At 41.6% G+C, this 22,905-nt stretch overlaps 1 long non-coding RNA gene across 1 annotated transcript; it reads left to right on the top strand.

Moving 5' to 3' along the window:
- Positions 1-3,569: 3,569 nt before the first annotated feature.
- LOC110572045 lies at positions 3,570-20,586 on the top strand. Its single transcript, XR_002479825.2, has 3 exons — positions 3,570-3,894; positions 5,093-5,163; positions 19,548-20,586. It is a non-coding gene; the product is annotated as an uncharacterized LOC110572045 (long non-coding RNA).
- The last annotated feature ends 2,319 nt before the right edge of the window (positions 20,587-22,905 follow it).

The raw sequence follows: 22,905 nt of genomic DNA, 5'->3' as shown, positions 1-22,905 counted from the left end.
GATTAGAACCACAGTGAGATACCACTGTGAACTTAACAAAATTGCTAAGATAAAGTAACAACAACAAATATTAGCAAGGATGCAAAGAAACTGGATCAGTCGAACAGAGCTGGTGGGAATGTAAAATGGAACAGTCACTCTGCAAAACCATTGGCAGTTTCCTATAAAACTAAACATGCAGATGCCATACCATTCAGCAATTGCACTGTTGGGCATTTATCCCAGAGAAATGGAAACTTACGTTCGCACAAAAACTTGTACATGAATGTTCATAGCAGCTTTATTCATAATATTCAAGAACTGTAAACAACCAGATGTCCTTTAACGGGTGGCTGGTTAAACATGTGAAACATCCATGCCATGGAATACTACTCAGCAATAAAAATAATTTCTCACATGAGCAACAACTTGGATGAATCTCCAGAGATTTATGCTGAGTGAAAAGTCAATCCCACAGGGTTACATGCTGTACAATTCCATTTATACAACATTTTGAAATGCAAAATTCTAGAAATGGAGAACAGATTAGAGGTTGCTAGGGAGGAGGGTGGAGGAGAGAAGTGAGTAACACAAGGGATCCTTACGATGGAAACGTTCTGTGTCTTGACTGTATCAATGTCAAAATCCTGGTTGGGATATGGTATAGTTTTACAAGATATTACCCTTGAGGAAAACTGGGTAAAAGGCAGACAGGATCTCTTTGTATTATTTCTTACAACTGCATGTGAAGCGACAATTTCTGCAATTATCTCAGAATCTACAATTATCTTAGAGTAAAAAGTTTAGTACAAACAAAATATAAGGTTTAGCTTATGTGCTAAGGCATTTATGCTATATCTTGTTAGTCCCTAATGAAAACAAAGAACTGAACTATGCCAAAATCTAGCAGAACAGACATTAGTTGTCTTTGGTTAACCATTAATATATGCATTTGTGAAAGAGGGAGAAGATTTAAGTTTCCTTAAATGTATTCAATTTAATATTGAATACAAATTAATAAGAATTCAACAAATCTCTATATAGATTTTATGTGGGACACTTAGAAAGGGAGGATATCTTCAAGTTTCTGACATAAGCATGTTGAGTAAGCTATAGGTACATATAGGAATCCAAGTCTGTACGTAGTGATTCTCCCCTGATGTTTATAGCAAAGAACTGTATTCCCGGTAATCTTCCTGGAATATTCCTAAATATTCTGGGAAATAATCCTTTTGTTTCTGTGAATAACTATATCCTGACCCCCATGTTTTTATTTATAGTGATTGTACATGTCCATGATGTTGATATAGAGAATACAATTCTGATGTTATTTCAATATACCTTGTATGTATTGATGCCTTATGAAAGAGTTATTTTTTGGTTGAGATGTATTTCTGCAATTTTTCCAGAAAGTCAGTATTTCACTTTTAATGATTTAACCATCAAATGCTGTTCTGAAAATAAAACATCTCTAGAATAATTTATTGATGCACATTTGATTGCTATAACAGCAAGTCAGTTATTAGAAAATTTGAATTATAGTGAAGCTATGGTTTGTCTATGCTATGTAATGCATGTGGAGTGTGAAATCTATTTTCAACACTAGTCATGTCTATTTAACCATAGACTATTTCATTCTTGGTATGATTCTCATGCTCAATTAAATAAAATTATGATTATTTATATATAGTCCTTTCATATAATATTGCAAATTGACATTATTATATTCCAAAGAAAATAGATACTATTATAATAAATCAACTTAAATTTCCACTAGAAAGAAAAGAATTAGCGGGAGAGCTTTGTTGATAGGATTCTTTTTTAAAAATTTTATTTTATTATGTTATGTTACTCACCATACATTACATCATTAGTTTTTGATGTAGTGTTCCATGATTCATTGTTTACGTATAACACCCAGTGTTCCATAGTCTCATGGTTCGTCTCCCCCTCCGATTTCCCCCCTTCATTTTTCCCTTTGTCGATAGGATTCTTTAAGGCTCTGAGTACAAAGCACTTAACTTGCAGACTTGAAAAAGCTGATGTAGCCACACTTTGGCATTCCCACTCTTGGAAGTATTTGCCATTTTTAGCATACTTGTTATTCCTAGAGCTCAGGGCTATGAAAAATCTCCCTTTCACTGCTGAGAAAACATGCCCAAGGAGTCCCACATCGAGTGTGGCAAAAAAATTACACAGGCCCATAAGAGTGATCAATCCTGCGGCTTCCATAGACCACCGACTGCTATTCTGGCTTCTCAGAGATATTGCCGTCTACCACTTAGTGACCCCTTGGCCCATTTACCCAAGACTGAAGGTTCTCCAGGGCACAGGGCTTTCAGTGGTTGAGTTAGGAAGGTGTGGGCAAACAGAGATGGATTGGTCACCCACCTGCACTCAACCTCAGGGCCTCGGGTCCTGAGCAGGTCATCTCCAGAAGTGACCCATCTCCAGCTCTGTGCCTTCGGACATCTCCTGCAGCCGCACCCTCTCTCCCTCAGCCTTCTGTCCTGCTGCCAGAGCCCTGAGGTTCTTGATTTCTCATCGTCTCACTTCACCTGCTCAAGGAGTGACCCACAACAGGGTAGGACTCCATGCAGAACAAGGCCCTGCCCTCAGAAAGCTTCTGTTTTGTAAACTATCAGGTTTTTAAGCCAGGTCATCTGATAATCTCTGTAGCTTCTGCTCCAACACTGTGGCCAGTATCCCCAACATCCCCACTGTTTTGTGTTGGAACCACCTGGCAAACCCCCGCCCTGGAGAAATTGGTTGTTCATCTCTGCAACCAAGTAGTAACAGAGGAAAGCCACAACCACAGAATCGGTCCCACCTTAGATCCAGGGTCCACATCCTCCCTGGGGCCTCCACGCCACCAAGCTCCCCCCTCCTCCCGGGTGCTCCCCATTCTCTCAAGCAGCTGTCAGGGCCCCTCCACAGCCTTCAGCCCTGGGAGCCCACACCCTCGTTCCCCTCTCAGGGCACTCTGAAGCCTTCGGATGAGCACTCCCTCAACTCCGTTCAGAATCGCCGATTGCCTTCCCCCGTCTTCCAACAGGCTCCCCTGCTGCAAGGTTTCCCGCCACAGCTGCGGGATGCAGTCATGGGCAAGGACAGGTGATCGGAGGTAGAAGCCAGCACCACGGAGGAGGGTGGGACGAGCGGGAGCTTCGGGTGCTCTTTAAGGGTAGCTGACATGCCACATCCGGGGAACTAAGCTGGAGAAAGAAGGAAGTGAAGTCAGGAGAGATGATTGCAGGGAGAAGCTAGACCAGCTGTCGGGGGACCCAGTAAAGCAAAGAATAGCTGTGTTAACCTTAAAAATAAAACTGTCAGCTATCTTTCCATCAAAAATGGGTTTATTCAGGAAGAGCAGAGAATGGCAACTTGGGACAAGCAGGCGGTGGCAAAATCCTAGGCAAGCCCCCAAAACAAAGGGGAGGACGGATCTTTCCTGGAGGAAATGGGGGGCGTTGGTGGAGCTGTTACAAAATGTTCATTGGTGTAAACTGGGAGTTCAAAGTGCAGTGGCTCTTCATTGGCTGAGTGTGACATCTCCCGTTGGCTGGGCTGTGGGAGCAGGGAGAACCCTTTCTCCCTCCTGCCTGGAGAGTGAAGTAGCAGCGACCTCAATTATCTGCCTGCGCAAGTCTTCCTTTTGGGTCTGCAATTGACAACCCGTGGCAGGGCGTGAGCGCTCCCCCTGCTGGCCTCCTCACCCCGTGTTAAATGAGGTTTCCTTCTACCAGTTTTCACAGCTGCAAGGGGGCACTTGAGCCAACGAGCAGGAAGGCCAAGTCACTGCAAACAGGGAAGTGTGGGAACTAGTGCTCTCTGGAGCCGATCTGTCAGTGATCACCAAGGCCAGGCTGTGGCTGTGGGAGCGGCCGCTGAACCGACCGGAAGATGGTGGTTAAGGTGAGCCAGATGCCTTAGAGAGTGAACAGTGAGCAGGAGGTGGGGAGGTGCCAGCAGGGAGGAGGGAAAGAGGGGCACCCGAGCCCAGCGGGGGAGGGGGATGCCCGCCATGTTCGTGACGACACCTGCTGAGACTAACCTCGAGGGGTGAGCTTTATCGGAGCGGGGCTCTTTTGCTTCGTTTTAGTGGAGGAGTAGTGATTTGTAAAGCGCTACTAACCATAGCCTTTAAAATAGAGTGGCATGGCTTGAATCCGTTGTTTCTCAGCTTTGTGAATTTGGGAAATGAGTGAATCCCTTAAAAGCGGTTTCTTCATGAGCGAAGTAGGAAGAGTATCATAAAGTGCCTGGCTCGTCCTAAGGGTTAAAGAGATGGTGGCATGATGTCCCGTGATTTTCACATTACATATTAGCCATTTGTCCCGGTGTCAAACTCCTCAGCAAGACTGTGAGCTGCTTGAGGGGGCTGATTTCACACTGTGCCCTGTCTATGGCTCACGGTAAGCACTCGACACATGTTTTGGCAAGCAGGGATGAATTATCTGTGGGCTTTGGGCCAGAGCCCCGCCCCAAGTCCCATGGGTACCTCTCACTGACACATTTTCTTTACCCCTTCTCCTGCTGTGACCCTCGTCCCTAGCCTTCTTGCCCCTCACTGAGGTCGTGCATCCTCCTGGCCACTTGCAGATAAACTGGTGACCCTACGAGAGCTTCTGACTAAACTTCCCAGGCTTCTAAACCGGGCGGATATTTCACGATAGCCTGGCAAAGGATCGCTGCGCCACCTGCTGGCGATACCTGGGAACTTCCCCTTTTCCAGAACCTGGAATCCGGGGACAAAGAATCCCAAATCCGGAATGCAAGATTCAGGCCAGAGAGAGTGCGGCCCCGAGCCACCTTTAATGAAGTATCCGTGGTGGACAGGCATGCAGACCACGCTCTCCCTTTGAAAACAAGCGCAGATAAGTGTTTTCCCTGCACATGATGACAGGACAGACACAATACTTTATTATGATATTTTGATAGTGATTTTAATTAAATATTTAATTATTTCAATTATTTTGAATTATTTTCATGTTAATTATTTATAATATAATTATTCAATTACGGCAGTTCCTGTCGTTGAACTGTTATAAGCTAGGTTCTTAACATACGTTAAAAAAAAAATCTCATTTAGTTTTTACATCTGCCCTGTAAGGAAGAAAATGCTTCCGTTTTCCACGTGGGAAACCTGCAGCTCAGACCTGCACTCCTGGCGCCCAGGACCAGGTAGGGAGCCCAGCGGGTACTAAACCCAGGACTGTCAGACACCAACCGCCCCTCCCTCCTCTCAAAGCTGTAGGGGTTTCAGGAAGATCCAGGTCATTTCCATGTAGTTTTCCTTCCATTCTCCACAAGGGTGGGTGGCCATCCCTGGCATGGCCTTGGGTTTAGGCAGGTACTGCTTCTAGATTGAAGGACCACTGATTTACGGTCCAGGCCTGCTATGAGCCGTTCACAAGCTGTGCCCTCTTTAGCCACTGCAGCAACCGTGGGAGGTAGGTCCTCCTCTAATTGCCAAGTGAGAAAACCTGCCCAGAGTCCCGCAGCTAGGAATTGCTTGAGTCCATGCTCTGAACCACCACTCAACAGGCTTATCTGTGGGATTTTTCAGTATCAAATTGCGATTCAAATGTTTATCTTGATTCAATAAGGTAAGAATGGTAGGGACGCCTGGGTGGCTCAGTCGAAGCGGCTGCCTTCGGCTCAGGTCATGATCCCAGTGCCCTAGGATCGAGTCCCGCATCTGGCTCCTTGCTCAGCAGGGAGCCTGCTTCTCCCTCTGCCTGCAGCTCCCCCTGCTTGTACTCTTGCTCACTCTCGCCCACACACTCTCTCTCTAACAAATAAATAAATAAAATCTAAAAAAGAAAAAAAAGGTAAGAATGGTAACACAGACCCACGTCCCCCAGCCAGGCAGTCGGGGCTTTTGCCATAATCCGCACTTCTTGGGTCTTAGGCTCTTTCAGCCCTTACAGCGTCTTTCTAGCCAAGTCCCTGCATTAAATCGCTGTTTACTAGAATTATCTAGAGTGTTTGTTTTTCTGATTGGACACCGATTAACACCTTCTAACAAGAAAGACATGTTCTTGGCATTGACCTCTCAGGTTCTCATGGAATAAGAAAAAAACATTTGTTTTGTCTTGACTCACGTTTCCCAAGTCATACAATATTTTAGTTACTTTTAAGATCATGCTCCGGATCTCTCTGATGTGAATGCTACTTTTTTATAGATAATTGTGAAAGAATGATGTAGTTGACCTAAAAGTACTTGGGAACAGGGAAACAGTATGACTGTTTGGGGTTGGTTAGTTGGTTTTGAAACATAGCAATGATTTTTTATTGTATTCATCTGTGGTGTACTACATTCAGCAAAGTAGCTGATGGTTTTTGTTTTTTTTTTTTTAATAAAGATTCAAACAGTTCTCTCTCCGGACACCCTACTGAGAAAGGAAAAACTGCCCTACCCTGAATCTGGCTAGCAGAACAGACACAAAGCCAGCTACAAAGTTAACTGGAAACAGTATTACTCCCAAGGTCATGCTAAAGCTGTAAAATGTCATAACAAACCCCCTTTTGAGTGACTTCTGTTTTCTTGGTGAGAAACCTAAAATCAGCTGTCAGAAACTTTGCTGTTTAAAATCCAATCAGCGAGAATGAAAGATCCCACCTCTGCCAGGAAGATCTATGTCTTTAATATAGAGAAACAGCCTGCCTTTCAACCCAAATGTAGGCTCCAGATAAGGGTTTTCTAGATAAGAAATTTATATAGCTATCTTCATTTGCTAATTTCCAAGAAGCAAAGCCCTGAGTCTGATTTGCAGTTTACACCCAAAACTGACCCCTTACACACAGCCCTATTTGCTTGAAGTTATCCAAACCTTACTTCATTTAAATTTTACCTAAACTCCCTTCCCCCAAATTACATAATAACCTATCTCTTTCTTTCTTTGGTGAAATGCCCCAGGGCTCTGCTGATATGCAGGCTCTATTTCCTTGAACCAATAAACCTGACTTTGTCAGACTTGGGGTTTGTCCAGATGGCCTTTGGCTGAGCAGGCTAGGACAGCATCCACAGATCCAAATGTTCTTGCCTCACAGTGAAGACCCCCACCCCACCCTCCTTCCCAGCCGTCAGGAAAGCTGAATTATTATTCAGAGTTGTTTGACGGGCATAAAACAGATCAAAAGAGTAGAATAGATTGGAAGGGGTCATTCGTCTAAATCCAGAGATAGGAAAACAAGATCGTCTTTATTCCCCAACAGAGAATGCAGCCAAATTATTCTTATAATCCAGATTTAGTGGCTCGCTCCCTAGAAGATGGTGATGAGTAAATGCTTAATATCACTGACAGAGCTGTATTCCAAGGCACCGTTCTGTGAGCCCTGAGACATTCTGTCTCCAACAATTTAAGTATTGATTTAATTAGAACCACTCAGTAAGTTTTGAGATGTCCTGCCATGATAACCAATAACTTCCATATCATCTGCTTAGTTGATGTAGATTGTATCACAATGTTTTGGTTATCTATTGCTGTGTAACAAATTACCCCCAAACTCAGCAATTGAACACAACGAACATTTATCATGTCACACAGTTCCTGAGGCCAGGAATTCTCGTTATGGACATTGCTAGAATTCTTAGGGAATTTAAATCCAGATAAAAATAAAGTTGATACTACTCCTAATTGAATGGAGATACTATGTACTTAAATTACGTTAGTATAAATGCAATCTTATGAAAGCCTTTATTGTTGTGTGTCTTCGTATACAGAGTCAGCGTATTGACATTCCTCAGGTCGGGAATACAAATGCAGCTTGTGTTAGGATCCATAACCCATGGAAATTGTACAGTTCAAAAGCTGAGCAAGTCAGGGGTGCCTGGCTGGCTCAGTCGGTGGAGTGTGTAGTTTTGATCTCAAGGTCATGAGTTGGAGCTCCACGTTGGGCATTTTAAAGTCTTCTCTAAAATGAATGGTATTTCAGGGCGCCTGGGTGGCTCAGTCGGTTAAGCGTCTGCCTTCGGCTCAGGTCATGATCTCAGGGTCCTGGGATCGAGCCCCGCATCAGGCTCTCTGCTCAGTGGGGAGCCTGCTTCTCCCTCTCCCTGCTGCTCCCCCTGCTTGTGCTCTCTCTCTGTCAAATAAATAAATAAAATCTTTAAAAAAATAAAAAATAAAAAAACCCAATAAAATGAATGGTATTTATTCTACGTGGCATATTTTTATATTCGATTAGTATTTAACATGCATTCTGGTAACCTGTCCATATTTTTTAAATACTCATCAGGGCTTCACGAAAGATAAGGCAGTGTGGACTACTGGATGAGTCCAGAGCGAGGGACTCAGGCAGGCCTGACACTGAGTACTGGCTATACCCCTGACTCCTGTATGACCATGGACAAAGTACTTGACCTCTCTGACCTTCCATTTTCTCCCTAGTAAACTGGGAGTAATATACATAATACATACGTAATGCCATAGAGTTGTTCTGAAGATGGAATGAGATGTGTACGTAAAGCCTCTTGGTGCTGTGCCTGATGTGTCAGTCATTCTTCAAGTGGTAGCTGTAGTTCTATTCGGTCCCACATAAAAAAGGCAGTGAAGCCAAGTACAAACATAGAACCATTTTTAATGTCCATTGGTCGATTTGAGAAGTTAAAAAATTCTGTTAATAAATGCTAATGAACGTGTACAGGTAAGCATAAAGCTCTATTGTGATAAATTCTATATTTTGTCTCCTTTTCTTTTTCTGTGAGTCTGATAAAGCTTCGTCCATACCTTTATGCATAGTCTTTCTGAATCATTTTGTTTGGGGTACGTGTCTTGTTTGCAGCATATAGTTGGGTCTAGTTTTGTAACTCAAAGTGAAAATCTTACTCTTGTAGTAGGTGAGTTAGGCCTGTTCACAACTGGTATGTTTGGTCTGTCAAATTTTATAATGATGTCTATTTTATTTACTATACTTCCTTTTCTACAAGATGTGCGTTTTTGGGGTGCCTGGGTGGCTCTGTTAAGTGTCTAACTCTTGATTTCGCTCAGGTCATGATCTCAGAGTTGTGAGATCCAGCCCGGAACCTGCCTAAGATTCTCTCTCTCCTCCTGCCTCTCCATCTCCCCACCCCCATGCATGCCCACTTTCTCTAACAACAACAAAAAAAAGTGTGCATTTTTTACTCTTATTTATTAAAACATTCTTAGTATTTAGGAAAGTTCATGTTTTCTTCTGGTGGTTACCTCTGTACTTAGGCCTTGTTTCTTCTGCAGTGTCTAATCGGCTATTAATTCTAGTGTATGGTTCATCTCTAGAGTTTTCTTTTTTTTAATATTTTATTATTAATCAGAGAGACAGAGAGCACAAGCAGGGGGAGCAGCAGAGGGAGAGGGAGAAGCAGACTCCCCGCCAAGCGGGGAGCCCAATGTGGGACTCGATCCCAGGACCCTGGGATCATGACCTGAGCCAAAGGCAGATGCCCAACCAACTGAGCCACCCAGGTGTCCCTCTAGAGTTTTCATTTGTGTCTTTTTTAAATCTTTCTTGTCTCTATTTAACACATTCAAGCTTTTCCTTCTTGAACATAGTAAGAGTTTTATTAACGGTTTGCTTTGTCTGCTGATTTAATCATCTTGTCATTTCTGGGTCTGTTTCTATTCATTTGCTTTTCTCCTCACTGTGGGTCATATTTTCCTGCTCCTTTGCATACTCAGAAAATTTTTTTTTAAGATTTTATTTTTAAGTAATCTCTAGATCCAGTGTGGGACTCGAACTCACAACCCCACGCTCAAGAGTCACATGCTCTACCAACCTGAGCCAGCCAGGCACCCCTGTATGCTCACAGATTTTTGATTGATGGGTTAGCCTGGTGATGGGTGTTAAAGAGGGCACGTTCTGCATGGAGCACTGGGTGTTATATGCAAACAATGAATCATGGAACACTGCATCAAAAACTAATGATGTAAAGTATGGTGATTAACATAACATAATAATTTAAAAAAAGAAAAAAAATGATTTGGTTTGGGGAAAAAAAAAGAAATTTTTGATTGAATACCAGAACACCAGCATTTTTTTTTTTTTTTTTACTGAATATTGTATCTTGTTTTGAGTACTAGATGTTTTTGTACTCCTGCAATATCATTGAGCTTTGTTCTGGGATGAAGTTAAGCTATTTAGAAACAGTTTGATCCTTTCAATTTTGCTTTTTGGGTTGGTTAGGTGGGATCAAAGCAGTGTTTAGTCTGTGACTAATATGACTGTGTTACTGAGGCAATAATTTTCTGAGTACTCTACTCACTGACCATGAGTTGTGAGGCTTCCCACTCTAGCTCGTGAGCGCAAGAACAATTCCTAGCCCTGTGTGACCTCTCAGGATTGTTCCCTTTAATCTGAAAGGCTGATTCTTTCCACAGCCTTTGAGTACTTTCCTTGTACACATGCACTGAGACTAGAAAAAGACCCTCTGCAGATTTCTGGTGCAGCTGTCTCCTCTCTGACTCTTGCCCTGCACACTCTAGCCATTTTGGCCTCCCAGAACTCCTGATCCCATTTCCTCAACTCAGGGAACCCCCTGGGCTCGAGCTGCATTCCCCCACAACCTGGAGATGTCCCCAGACTGCAAGGTCAGCACTCACTCCTCTCTCCTTGTAGGTTTCCTCTCTCAGGAATCCCTGTTCTTCATAATCTGAGGTACAATGTCTGAAAACCATTGTGTCACGTATTTTGTCTTTGTTTTAGTCATTTTGGGAGGGGGCGGGGGAAGTGAATCCAGTCCCTGTTATTCTGTCATGCTAGAGGCAGAAGTCCTTTATAAGTTTTTAATGCCCTTTCTCCCCTATTTTCTTTTCTTTTTTCCTTTTTTTTTTCTGTATTTCATAACTGGAAGTTTGTATATCTCAATCCTTTTCCTCTATCTCACCCATCTCCCCCACCCACCTTCTCTCTGGTAACCACCAGTTTGTTCTCTGTGTTTAAGAGTCTTTTATTGTTTGTTTGTTTGTTTTGCTTTGCTTTTTAGATTCCACATATAAGTGAAATCACGTGGTATTTGTCTTTCTCCGACTGACTTATTTCACTTAGCATGATGCTCTCCAAGCCCATCCATGTTGTTACAAATGGAAAGATCTTACTCTTTTTTATGGCTGAGTAATATTCCTGTGTGTGTGTGTGTGTGTGTGTGTGTGTGTGTGTGTGTGTGTGTACCACCTACTACATCTTTTTTTATTCATTTATCTATCGATGGACACTTTGGTTGCTTCTATATCTTGGCTATGGGAAGTAATGCACATAGGCCTGCATGTACTTTTTTGAATTAGTGTTTTCATTTTCTTTGGGTAAATACCCAACAGTGGGATTACTGGATTGTGTGGTATTTCTATTTTTAATGTTTTAATGTACCTCCATACTGTTTTCCATAGTGGCTAACGTACCAGTTTGCATTCCCACCAGCTGTGCATAGGGTTCCTTTTCCTCCACATCTTCATCAACAATTGCTATTTCTTGTCTTTTTGTACTAGCCATTCTGACAGGTATAAGGTGATATCTCATTATGGTGTTGATTTGCATTTGCCTGATGATGAGTGATGTTGAGCATCTTTTCATGGTCTGTTAGCCATCTGGATGTCTTCTTTGGAAAAATGTCAATTCAGATTCTCTGCCCATTTTTAAATTGGATAACTTGGGGGTTTGGGTGGTGAGTTGTAAAAATTCTTGATGTATTTTGGATATTAACCCTTATTGGTTGCATCATTTACAGATATTTTGTCCCATCCAGTGGGTGGTCTTTTTGTTTTGTCAATAGTTTCCTTTGCTGTGCAAAAACTTTTTATTTTGGTGTAGTCCCAGTAGTTTATTCTTGCTTTTGTTACCATTGCCTGAAGAAACCTATCCATAAATATGTTGCTATGGTTGATGTCCAAGAGATTACTGCCTATGTTTTGTTTTAGGAGCTTTATGGTTTCAGTCTCATATTTAGGTCTCTCCTTTATTTTCTTATTTAATTTTTATGATCTGGTTCATTTTTTAAATCAGTATCCTTTAAAGCCCACCTATTGTCTACAATAACTAATAAGCTTATTCTACTTTCTACTTTCTTGCTCCCTTCTCCTATTGCTCCTTTCTGTATTTCAAGTTTGTCATAATATATAACATCTGTACATTGGTCTTCTACCTTTGTCCCCATTTTTGTTTTAATCTTAGAGGTGCGTCTATATACTTCAAAATACTCACCATCATGTTTTCTGAAGTTTTCCCAGTCATCATTTGGTTAAATAATACTCATCCTGTAGCAAATCCTCAGGGAGGATTGATGGGTGCAGATTTCTCTATGTTATTATGTCTAAAACTGTTTTTCTTTAGCCTTGATATTTGAAGGGCAGCTTCGTTGGGTATAAAACCCTTGGGTTTTCTTGTTTTGTTTTGTTTTGTTTTGTTTTGTTTTTTTAAATGGTGTCCATTGTTGCTTTCTTGGTATATAGACCAAAAAGTTTGATGTCAGACTAATTCTTCTTTCTTTTGTAACTTATTTGATATTTTTCCCTGCAGGCCTTAAAGATTTTATCTTTTTCTTTGAAATCTAATAGTTTTATTAGGAAGTGTCTCAGAATTGATATCTCTGGGGTAATTTCCCCAGCACCAAGTGAGGCCATACAATGGATAGGTCTTTTCTCATTTCTTCCTGCCATTCTGGTCAGTCATCAGATCAATACTCAAATCCTACAACTAACTAGATAGTCATGTGCTTGAATCAGAAAAGATCAACACTTTGAATTGAAATATCAATTTGAATGCTAAATGCTAAAACATATAAGTTCTAAGTAGCAACCTAAATATTGTATGGAGAAGCAGACTGTATAACAAATGTCATAGAAGCAAAAGAAAAAAATTTTATTCACTTTCCAGTATGCTTTGTAAAAGTTATGGAAAACTGGTTTCTTTATGACAACAAAATCAAATTGGAGTTAGTTCAGGTTATCCAGCACTGAGCTGTTACTGGATACTATCTTAATGTTTTTTAGTTATCAATTATGAAGTAATACAACACAACACATAAGAGAATATAACAGACATCCATTTATGTAACAGCCACCTAGATTTACAAGATGTTAACATTTTGCTTCAGATTTCTTAAAGAAGTAAAGTGATACCCTTGATCCTTTCCTCTCCCTTTTTTCTTCCTTTCCCCAGGGTCACTGCTATCCAGCAGATGGCAAGTATATCATTTACATAAATCATGTGTTCCCCCCCACACAGTATATAGTATTGTTTTATGGGCTTTAAAAATTAATATAATTGGAATCTTGTTGTCAGTATCCTTCTGTAACATTATGTTTTTATGCTTTATTTTATGGTACGTGTGGTAGGCAGACTAATGGCCTGTCATTGGTTTTCACATCTTAATCCCCAGAATCTGTGACTGGGTTCGCAAAAGGGACTTTGTCTTTGTGATTAAGTTAAAGATCTTGAGATGGGGAGATTATTCTGGAATATCTGGATGGGGCTAATGTAATCACAAGTCTTTTTTTCTTTTTTTTTTTAAGATTTTATTTATTTATTTGACAGCCACACAGGGAGAGAGGGAACACAAGCAGGGGGAGTGGGAGAGGGAGAAGCAGGCTTCCCCGTGGAGCAGGGAGCCCGATGCGGGGCTCGATCCCAGGACCCTGGGATCATGACCCGAGCCGAAGGCAGACGTTTAACGACTGAGCCACCCAGGCGCCCCATCACAAGTCTTTCTAAGTGAAAGAGGGAGGCAAGAGAGTCTGAGTCTGAGTGATGCAATGTGAGAAAGACTCAGTCAGCTACTGCTGGCTTTTGAGACTGAAGGGGCCATGAGCCAAGGAATGCAGGCAGCTTCTAGACACTGGAAAAGGCAAGGAAAATGGATTCTCCCCAAGAGCCTCCTCAAAGGAATGTAGTTGTGCTGACACCTTGATTTAAGTTCATTGAGAACCATTTTCACTTCTGACCTCCAAAACTTTAGGACAATAAATTTGTGTTGTTTTAAGCCGCTAAGTTTGTGATAATTTGTTACAGCAGCCAGAGGAAACTAATGCAGTACATGTTTGTGACAGATTAGCTCCTATTGAAAAGGAGTAAAATGTGAAGGATAAGACCCAGTTAAAAACAAAACTCAGGGGGCGCCTGGGTGGCTCAGTCATTAAGCGTCTGCCTTCAGCTCAGGTCACGATCCCAGGGTCCTGGGATCGAGCCCCGCATCGGGCTCCCTGCTCAGTAGGGAGCCTGCTTCTCCCTCTCCCACTCCCCCTGCTTGTGCTCCCTCTCTTGCTGTGTCTCTCTCTGTCAAATAAATAAATAAAATCTTTGGAAAAAAAACCAAAACTCAGTTCACATGAATGAATTGGATCTTGCTCTGTTCTGTTAAATTAGGTTAAATTAGCTTTTTTTTTTTACTTTTTAAAAAATTAATAATGCTAATTGGTTCTCATTCATTATGCCAGAGACTTAAGTCGTAAAAATGGGGAGAAATGAGAGAGTCTAATGTAGCCCCTACATACATACAATAAAAGGTTTTCTTAATATAAATTGGTATAACTATTAAGGAAATACGATTTTTGTAAAAAGTGTTAAGTCTGGTAGATTTTGAAATTTGGAACCTAGAATAAAGGTAAAATATAATAAACATGGGGTGCCTGGGTGGCTCAGTCAGTTAAGTGGCTGCCTTCGGCTCAGGTCACAATCCCAGGATCCTGGGATCGAGCCCTGCATCGGGCTCCCTGCTCGGCAGGAAGCCTGCTTCTCCCTCTCCCACTCCCCCTGCTTGTATTCCCTCTCTCGCTGTGTCTCTCTCTGTCAAATAAATAAATAAAATCTTAAAATATATATATATATATATATATATATATATATATATATATATATATAAAATAAACAAAGGATATATCTGCCCACGCATGTAAGGTTAAAATTTCTAAACAAATTTTGAATGATGGTCCTCATAATTTGATATTAGAAAAATCGTCAGCAACATATAAAGCAGAGCAATGATAATTCCATTAGACATGATTTTCCTGCAGAGCCCTCTCTACAGCTTTATTTTGGAAAAAGAAACAATCTCCTATGTATAGAGACAGAAACTGTGAAAAATAAAATTAATAAATAGCAAGCTTCAGAGCTATTTGCATTCGTGTCATAATATTTCATTATAACCCTCTTAAATTTCCACAATTTACTTTTTTTCCCAAAATTCCTTTTTAATGATTTCCTACAAATTCATACAAATTTAAAATTGGTGATTTTTCTGAGCATGCATAGGGAAGTATCCTGGGATTTCTGTGTATTTTTCACAATTGATTATTTTGAGCCTTTTGAAATAGTTGGGTTAAATAACCAGTGCAACAAGTCCTCCATATCTCTTTCACCTATTAAGTGATCGAAAATCATGAGTTTCACCGAAAACAAAAAAATCCAAGATCTGAGACCTATGAAATGGCTCTACAGCTTAAGGATAAGCTGAAATAGGCAGTGAGAAACTTTTTGTTGTTGTTGTTGTTGTTGCAAAGAGAATCTTTTAAAATGTCCTTGAATCTAGGTGAAATTATAGGCAAATAAGTTTTCAATGTGAAAAAGATACGTTAAGTTTTTTATTTAAGCGAAATTCACATAACATAGAATTAGCCTTTTTTTTTTTTTTTTTTTTTTAGGGGGTTGTGGCATGAGAGAGGGGGGGGGAGAAAATTTTAAACAGGCCCCACACCCAGCCCGACATGACCCTGAGATCATGACCTGCACTGAAATCAGGACGCTTAACTGACTGAGCCACCCAGGTGCCCTAGAATTAGCCATTTTAAAATGTACAATTCAGTGACACTTAGTACATTCACCAATATTGTGCAACCAAAAAATTATGTTTTTTATGTATTTGCACAGACCTTTAAGACACAGAATTATTCACAAAGTGTTAATACATGATTTCTACAAAGACTCTAATCATTTCAGCTAAAAGAGATCAAATATCAAATAGCTATCAAACAGTAACAACTCTGTCCTTTCTGAAGCCAACAAAGATGTCCAAATCCCTTCAGCTAAAAAGTCAACAGAGATCCAAGAGGTTCCTAATGTTACCGCTGAGAAAAAAAATGTATGCTGTCTTTACACATTTTAATAAGTCAGTAATGCCCAATGACCAACTGGGTGGATAATGTTTCACAGGCTTTTCAAGAGAGAACAGTCATAATTTCCGGGGTAAATTTGTTAGGTATTCATGACATTAGCAATAATGATCCCATGCTGATGTTTGTAATTTTTAGTGCAATGTAATTTGGTCCTGCACTTTTTCAGTCAATTAGCAACTTCAAATATAAGACCCAAATATTTGGAAAAGCTGACAAAATGATTTCTTATTCTCCAGTTAATTTGAACATAGACACTCTTGAATACTCACAGGATTTCACCTACTGAAGGAGCAGTTTCTCCCCTTCTCCCACCTTTGGATCTGCCATTGGAGCCTCCTATTGGCAGAAGGTGATAGGAAGTCAGGGGGCAAGACAGCTTGGGACTCTAAGATCCCACACTCCAAGAGAGTTTTCAGACTCCTAGCTTTCACATTACAGAACCAACTAGAAAAGAGACATTGCAGTTATAAGAGACAATTGGTCAATAGTTGGCACAGTCTACCCCTTTGATTATTGTTTAAATGTCCATTCACCACCACCAAGAAACCTCATGCTTCCACCTTACAAGATGCAAGGACACATTATACAAATAAAGATTATCTCTCTCTCTCCCTGAAAAGGAGAGATTTAAAGGCCCATCAGTCATTGTATCCCACCCTGGGTGATATTAATTCCTGCCCACATTATAAAGTTAATCATCACCATCACTCCTCATACAAAATGATGGAGAAAAGGAGGAGGGAAATTTTTACAGATGAATATAAAAACAACAAATAAGGAAGAATATAGAACAATGGCTAAAGTCCTCGTCACAAATCGTGGTTGATAAGCCTAACTTCCTTCTTCCGCTCTCCATTTCATGTTCCTTTTCATCTCTGGTAGCAGTTCAGGTGAGTTTCTTCACCCAGAGGAGTGACCCCAACCTTCTTTGTTGAAAGGACTCGTTCTTTAGCAGTCCTATCTTTATTGGTTGCTGTAGCCTTCCTTTATGTTTTACTAGGAGGTTTTCCACACATCATGCTCCCTTTGTGTATCAGGAGCCCTTTCCCCTTGGTAATCAGGATCAGTCACCCAGACAACCTGCCTGTTGGTTCAAGGGCATGAAGAGCCCTCATGGTCAATGACAGTCCCCATAATGGACCTGCCCACCAGGTGGATGGCTGACCCCTTTGGGGATGGTGCCATACTGGGAACCAAGCATCAATATCTGTTAGTGGCAGAACCACCATGCAGTAGCCACAGTAGTGGGACCACTCTAGTGAAAGGAAGCATAGGTTGTTGAGTCCAAGCATTGCCCATGTCCCCTTTGTCTGCACTGGGCAAGGGCAGGGGTGATAGGGAAAAGAGGCTAAGTGACATCCACAGAATAGGGCATGTTGTTCTTCTGATTGTTAGGGTCCTCCTCTGCTCTTTGGTGCACATTCACATGGGGTGTTAGATATTTTCCCAACTTTTACCCATTCCAAGGTGTCAATGCACGTTCCCCCTTCTCAGACCTCCTTGTCCCCAGTCTTTTATTTTCCAGGTCCCTGGCTATCTAGCCAAATCATTAACAATATAGACCATCTCTTTGGCTGTCTCCCCATCCAGGCAGTCCTGCCCAGGATTAGTCTTCTGTGTCGTCTTTCAGACACCCTCCTGGGTGAAGCCACAACATTGCAGCTGTCCACTTCTGGCTGACAGCCACATATCATAAACTGAGCTTAAGGGGTGTGTGGGTGGCTCAGTCAGCCAAGCTGACTTGATTTTGGCTCAGGTCTTGATCTCAGGGTCGTGAATGTTGAGCCCCACATCCAGCTCAATCTGAGTAGGGAGTCTGCTTAAGATTGTCTCTCTCTATCCTCTGTCCCTCCCCCCATGTTTCCCACCCTGCTCACGAGCACACATGCTCTCTCTCTTAAAAAAAAACAAAACAAAAAAACTAAGCTTAAGTTTTTTCTCAGTGATCTGGTCATAGAAAACTCCCCTTTGGAACTAGGTTATGTGGGCTGTCACCTGCCATCTCAGAAACGGAAGAGCCTTTCTTATCTAGAACTTGGTAAAATAAATGATACCCATTCTTCAGCTAAGTACTTGCACCATTGGGCTCAGTTATTGGTTCTACTTGAAAGAAGAAAAAGAGAAATGAAGCAGATGCAGAAATCTTATCTTCACAGCAGCTAAAAAAAAAGAGCTATTTCAGGAATTTCCTCAAAACACCTTGAGCCTACTGGAGAAATAAGAGAACCCAAACTGAGCTTCAAGAAAGCCAAAAGACCACAGAACTAGATTTGGGGGGAAAAAAACTGGTCTCTTTCCCCTTTCTATTCATTCATCCATCGATTTTTTTCTTATTTTTCAACTTGTTTATTCATCTGTTGTAACATTTATTGACCGTCTGTTTTATGCCAAGCACAGAGTGGCTACAACAGTGAACAAAACAAAGCCCATGCCCTCACAGAGCCTCTGTCACAGAGGCAGGCAATGTGACAATTAGGTGAGTTAATACATACAAAGTACATAGAATAGGACCTGACATATGTTAAGCACAGAGGAAATGTTTTTTCTTACATTCCTTTTTCTACCCATAATGTCACACAGAAAGAGAGAAAATTTGAGAGTGGGGAAGGAGCTTTATGGGGCAGACAATCCAATCTTCACATTAGAGACACAGAAATGGAGGCCCAGCAGAGGCCCCTCAGGGTAACAGTGGTGGGGCCCACATCACAACCTGAGACCAAGGTGGGCACTCCAAAGTGTGACTTGAGAGATCCCAGCATAGCATCATTGAGTCAGATAACTAAATATATGTGCCAACCCCATTGCTCCATAATTATATAACTCTGGGCAGGCTCTATTAACCCATGAGGAAAAGGAGGAGGATCTTGAGAGGTTCCACTGAGACACTGAATATGATGGTGCCTTTAAAGAGAAAGGTGATCCTACTTGTGAGGGGAGAAACTTCAGTGTTTCCTTGCTATTCCTTTCTGATTTTGTCTTGAAAGGACTTTCTTGAAAGATGGAATACCGTACAACCCGTGAGAACCACCTCTGCCTAATTTAAGCAAAGGAAAGTCTTGGGATGCTTTGGGGATGGCCACAGACTTGAAAGAAAGCCAAAGTTCCTGGTTTCTAGAGGTCTGGTTCAGGAGCCCAGGGAAGGCTCTTCAGAGTCCTGGCCTCTGAATGAATCTTCTCTAACCATCTCCAGTTTTGTACTGCTCTAATTCAGGTTCTGGGAGAGCGCCCCTCTTTGAGTTACCTGCCAATACTTGAGTGAGGGAGGGAAAGCATCTTGAGTGACACTCCTATCAAGACTGTATCCAATGTAGAAGCCCATTTCCACAAAACAAAGCAGTGGTGCTCCTAGCAGAAGAACAGGAGTTGGGTTCTGGGCAGGCACACCCAACAGATGTCCACTACACTTAGCTCAGTGATTTGGTCACAGAAATATGTTTGCCAATCAAATCTTAATTCACTGACACTGTCCCTTTGTCTTCTTACCAGTTAAAAGGAGAAGAAACCCGCATGTGATGGCTAATTTCATGTGTTGATTTGACTGGGTTAGGGGATGGCCAGATAGCTACTTACACATCATTTCTGAGTGTGTCTGTGAGAATATTTCCCAAGAGATTAACATTTGAATCACTAGACTGAGTAAAGAAGATATTCCTTGCCCATGCAACTGGGCATCACCCCATCCATTCAGGGTCTGAAAAGAACAAAAGAAGAGGAAGAGTGAATTTTCTCTTTTGCTTGATCTAGGACATCCACCTTCTCCTGTCCTTGAACATTGGTGCTCCTGTTTCTCAGGCCTTTGGACTCAGACCAGGACTTAATACTGTCAGCGCCCTAATCCTCAAGCTTTTGAACTCAGATTGGGGCTATCAGTTTCCAAGGACAAAGACCAAAATCTATATTTCTTATAATACATGAGCCCCTTCAGTGGCTAGAGCAATGCTATGGAAACTCTCACCTGCCATCAGTCCCTCTTGGCCTCTGGATCCTGATGCAAAGGTTCTGCGTCAGTCCAGGTCCTCCAAGAAGCCAACCCTGAGATAAAGGGGGGGGGAACTGGGAAAGTCTGGAAGCAACATTAATACCCATGCAAATTTGACCCTGAGTGAAGAAGACAGGGAAGAAAGACTGGCTGGAGGTATCCTAGACCTCTGTGTGATGTAAGGAAGGTTCTGCCAAAGGAGAGAGCCTTCCAACCAAAGTTGGCCATCAGAAGAGATCCATGTCTTCCAAGAATGTGGATGCCTCCACCTCCCTGGCTGAAGCACCCAGTCACTGGCCGGGAGTAGGCCAGTAGCAGCGGTCAGTTACACCCCTGCCGTTTGAGGTCAATGAGATTCACTGTAGGGCCACAGCAGGTTCATGGTCATCTGTGCCTATGAAATTCTGAGAATCTAGGTCTGTTGACTATCTAGGTCTAAATGATTATTCATTTTGTCTTATACCTTCCTCGTGAGGTTTCTGATTTTTTTTTTAAGAAAAGCCCATGTCCTTGGCTAAAATATTAGATATGCCTAATTGAAGAGAGCACTAAATTCTATATTTCTTGACTTCAATCATAGCAATGCAAAAGTATAATTACAGTAAAATTGCCTCTGATCCTGATGCTGATGCCCAGCTTTGCAACTTTTGAACTTGTTCTATTAATTCACCCATGAATTAATATGCCTCTCATGAATCAAATTCACACAAGACTGGTTTATAAGCCATCATGCTAATTTATTAATGTTAAAAGAAGATACAATCTTTGTAGTAAGCCACGATGTGGCTTTGATATTAGACCTCGTAGATCTGAGGCAGCAGAATTAGAGATCAAAGCTGCAAGGTAAGCATGGTGACCAAGGAAAGGAGGGGGTGGGGGAGGCTTTATGGATCTCTTCTGCACCACTGGTAGGCGTGCTGAGCTTCTACATGGAAGAGGGATCCAAGATTCTGGCATCTTCTCTCTGGCATGTGGAGATGGGCAGCTGCTGATGGGGCACTGACTCAGCCTTAGTAATAACACTGTTTATCACTTTCCATCCTCTCCTTCTGCTCTATGGTAGCCAGTTAATGAGAATTTTAATCTTGCTGCATAGTCGGTTTATGCATTCAGTAAACCCTTATATGAACATGAACAGTAAACCCTTATATTCAATAAACTCTTAAATATGAACATGGTAATGGTACTGGGTACTGGGACTACAATGCCAAGTAAGGTATGAACGTGCTCTTCACTTGCAGTGATAATGTAAAATATATAGATAACTGACTAGAACATATATCTGGAAGACCCCACTGTTTTCTTCACTTTGCCCTCCATGGACCCCACATGGGTGATCATGACACCTACTTCTGCTAATTCTTGGATTTAGACTCAGGCTCCTGGTGGTCTTCAGAAATCTAAACATTTATCTGCCATTTCAGTGTCTCTTCTTCATTCTCTTGCCCTTGCCAACCACCATTCCTTCTTCCCCTAAGGTTCTTGCTTGGCTAAAGGTAGAGAACATACCCCCAAAGTTTTCTACCTTCTCTCTGCAAGTAGTTTTCTTTGTGAGCATCTCAATCCTCATAGCTCCCTAATCATCTCGGTGCTGTTACCTCTCAAATTAGGATCGCTAGACCTCTCCTTCCTCTCAAGTTGCTGACCTACATTGTCCCTGCGTATTTCTACTTGGATGGCTTGCCAGGAACCTCAAACTCAATCCAAGCCAATTCATTATCTTCCCACCAAACCAGTTCTACCTGCTGCCTCTCTGCCTTGGTTTGGCACCATCATTCTTTCAAGCACCTTTTCTTTCCCATGTTGTTCATATTTGAGCAGTTTTAAGACCTGTAAATGCTGCCTCAATCATAGCCCTGGCAGATCCCACTACCACCACCCTGCTTCAGGCCCTCGTTATTGGTCTCTTATTAAATAGCATCTTAATTATTTTCCCTCACTCTAGTCTCTCACTCTTTAGATACTTACTCCTCAAAGATATGAGGTCAGTCTTTTAAATCAAAGTGGAACCATGTCATTTCCGGGTTCACAAAATGTCAGTGGGTCCCTATTGTCCACCCAGAGGACAAACCCCATGGTGTGGAATCCAAGTCCTTTCTAATGTGGCCTCAAATAATACTTTCTGACCTTACCTCACTCTAACTTCTATACCTTATTTTCCATTCAAAATTCACTACTTACTAGTCTCCAAACACAACCCTCATTTTTCCCACTTCCAAACTTTTTCTTTTACTGTGTCCTACCTCAAATGCCTTATCTTTTCACCCTACCCACCCCATTCATAACCATCATTCATAACCCAATAAAGCAATGGGCAGAGGACCTTGATAGACATTTTTCCAGGGAGACATAAAAATGGTCAGAGGGCACTTGAAAAGATGCTCAGTATTGCTAATCATCAGGGAAACACAAATTCAAACCACAATGAGATATCACCTCACACCTGTTAGAATAGCTAATACCCCAAAGACAAGAGATAACAAGTGTTGGTGGGGATGTGGAGAAAAGGGAACCCTGTTGGTGGGAGTATAAACTAGCCACTATGGGAAATGGTATGGAGGTTTCTCAAAAATTAAAACTAGAACTACCATATCACCCAGCAATCCCATTGCTAGTTATATATGGAAATATAGGGTATGGAAACAACCTAAGTGTCAGTGAATGAATGGATAAAGAAAATATTACACACATTATGTATAAAAATCATATATATCATATATATCAATCATATATGTGAATTATATATTTGGAGAGAGAGAGAGATAAAATTCAGCCATTTAGAAAGAAGGAAAGCCCGCCATTTGGGACAACATGGCATTATGCTAAGTGAAATAAGCCAGACACCAAAAGATAAATACTGTATGG

This window comes from Neomonachus schauinslandi, chromosome 10 (genome assembly GCF_002201575.2).
Source record: "Neomonachus schauinslandi chromosome 10, ASM220157v2, whole genome shotgun sequence".
Lineage (NCBI taxonomy): Eukaryota > Metazoa > Chordata > Mammalia > Carnivora > Phocidae > Neomonachus > Neomonachus schauinslandi.
The sequence above is the reverse complement of the archived record's forward strand: the minus strand, read 5'-3'. Positions and strand labels throughout refer to the sequence as shown.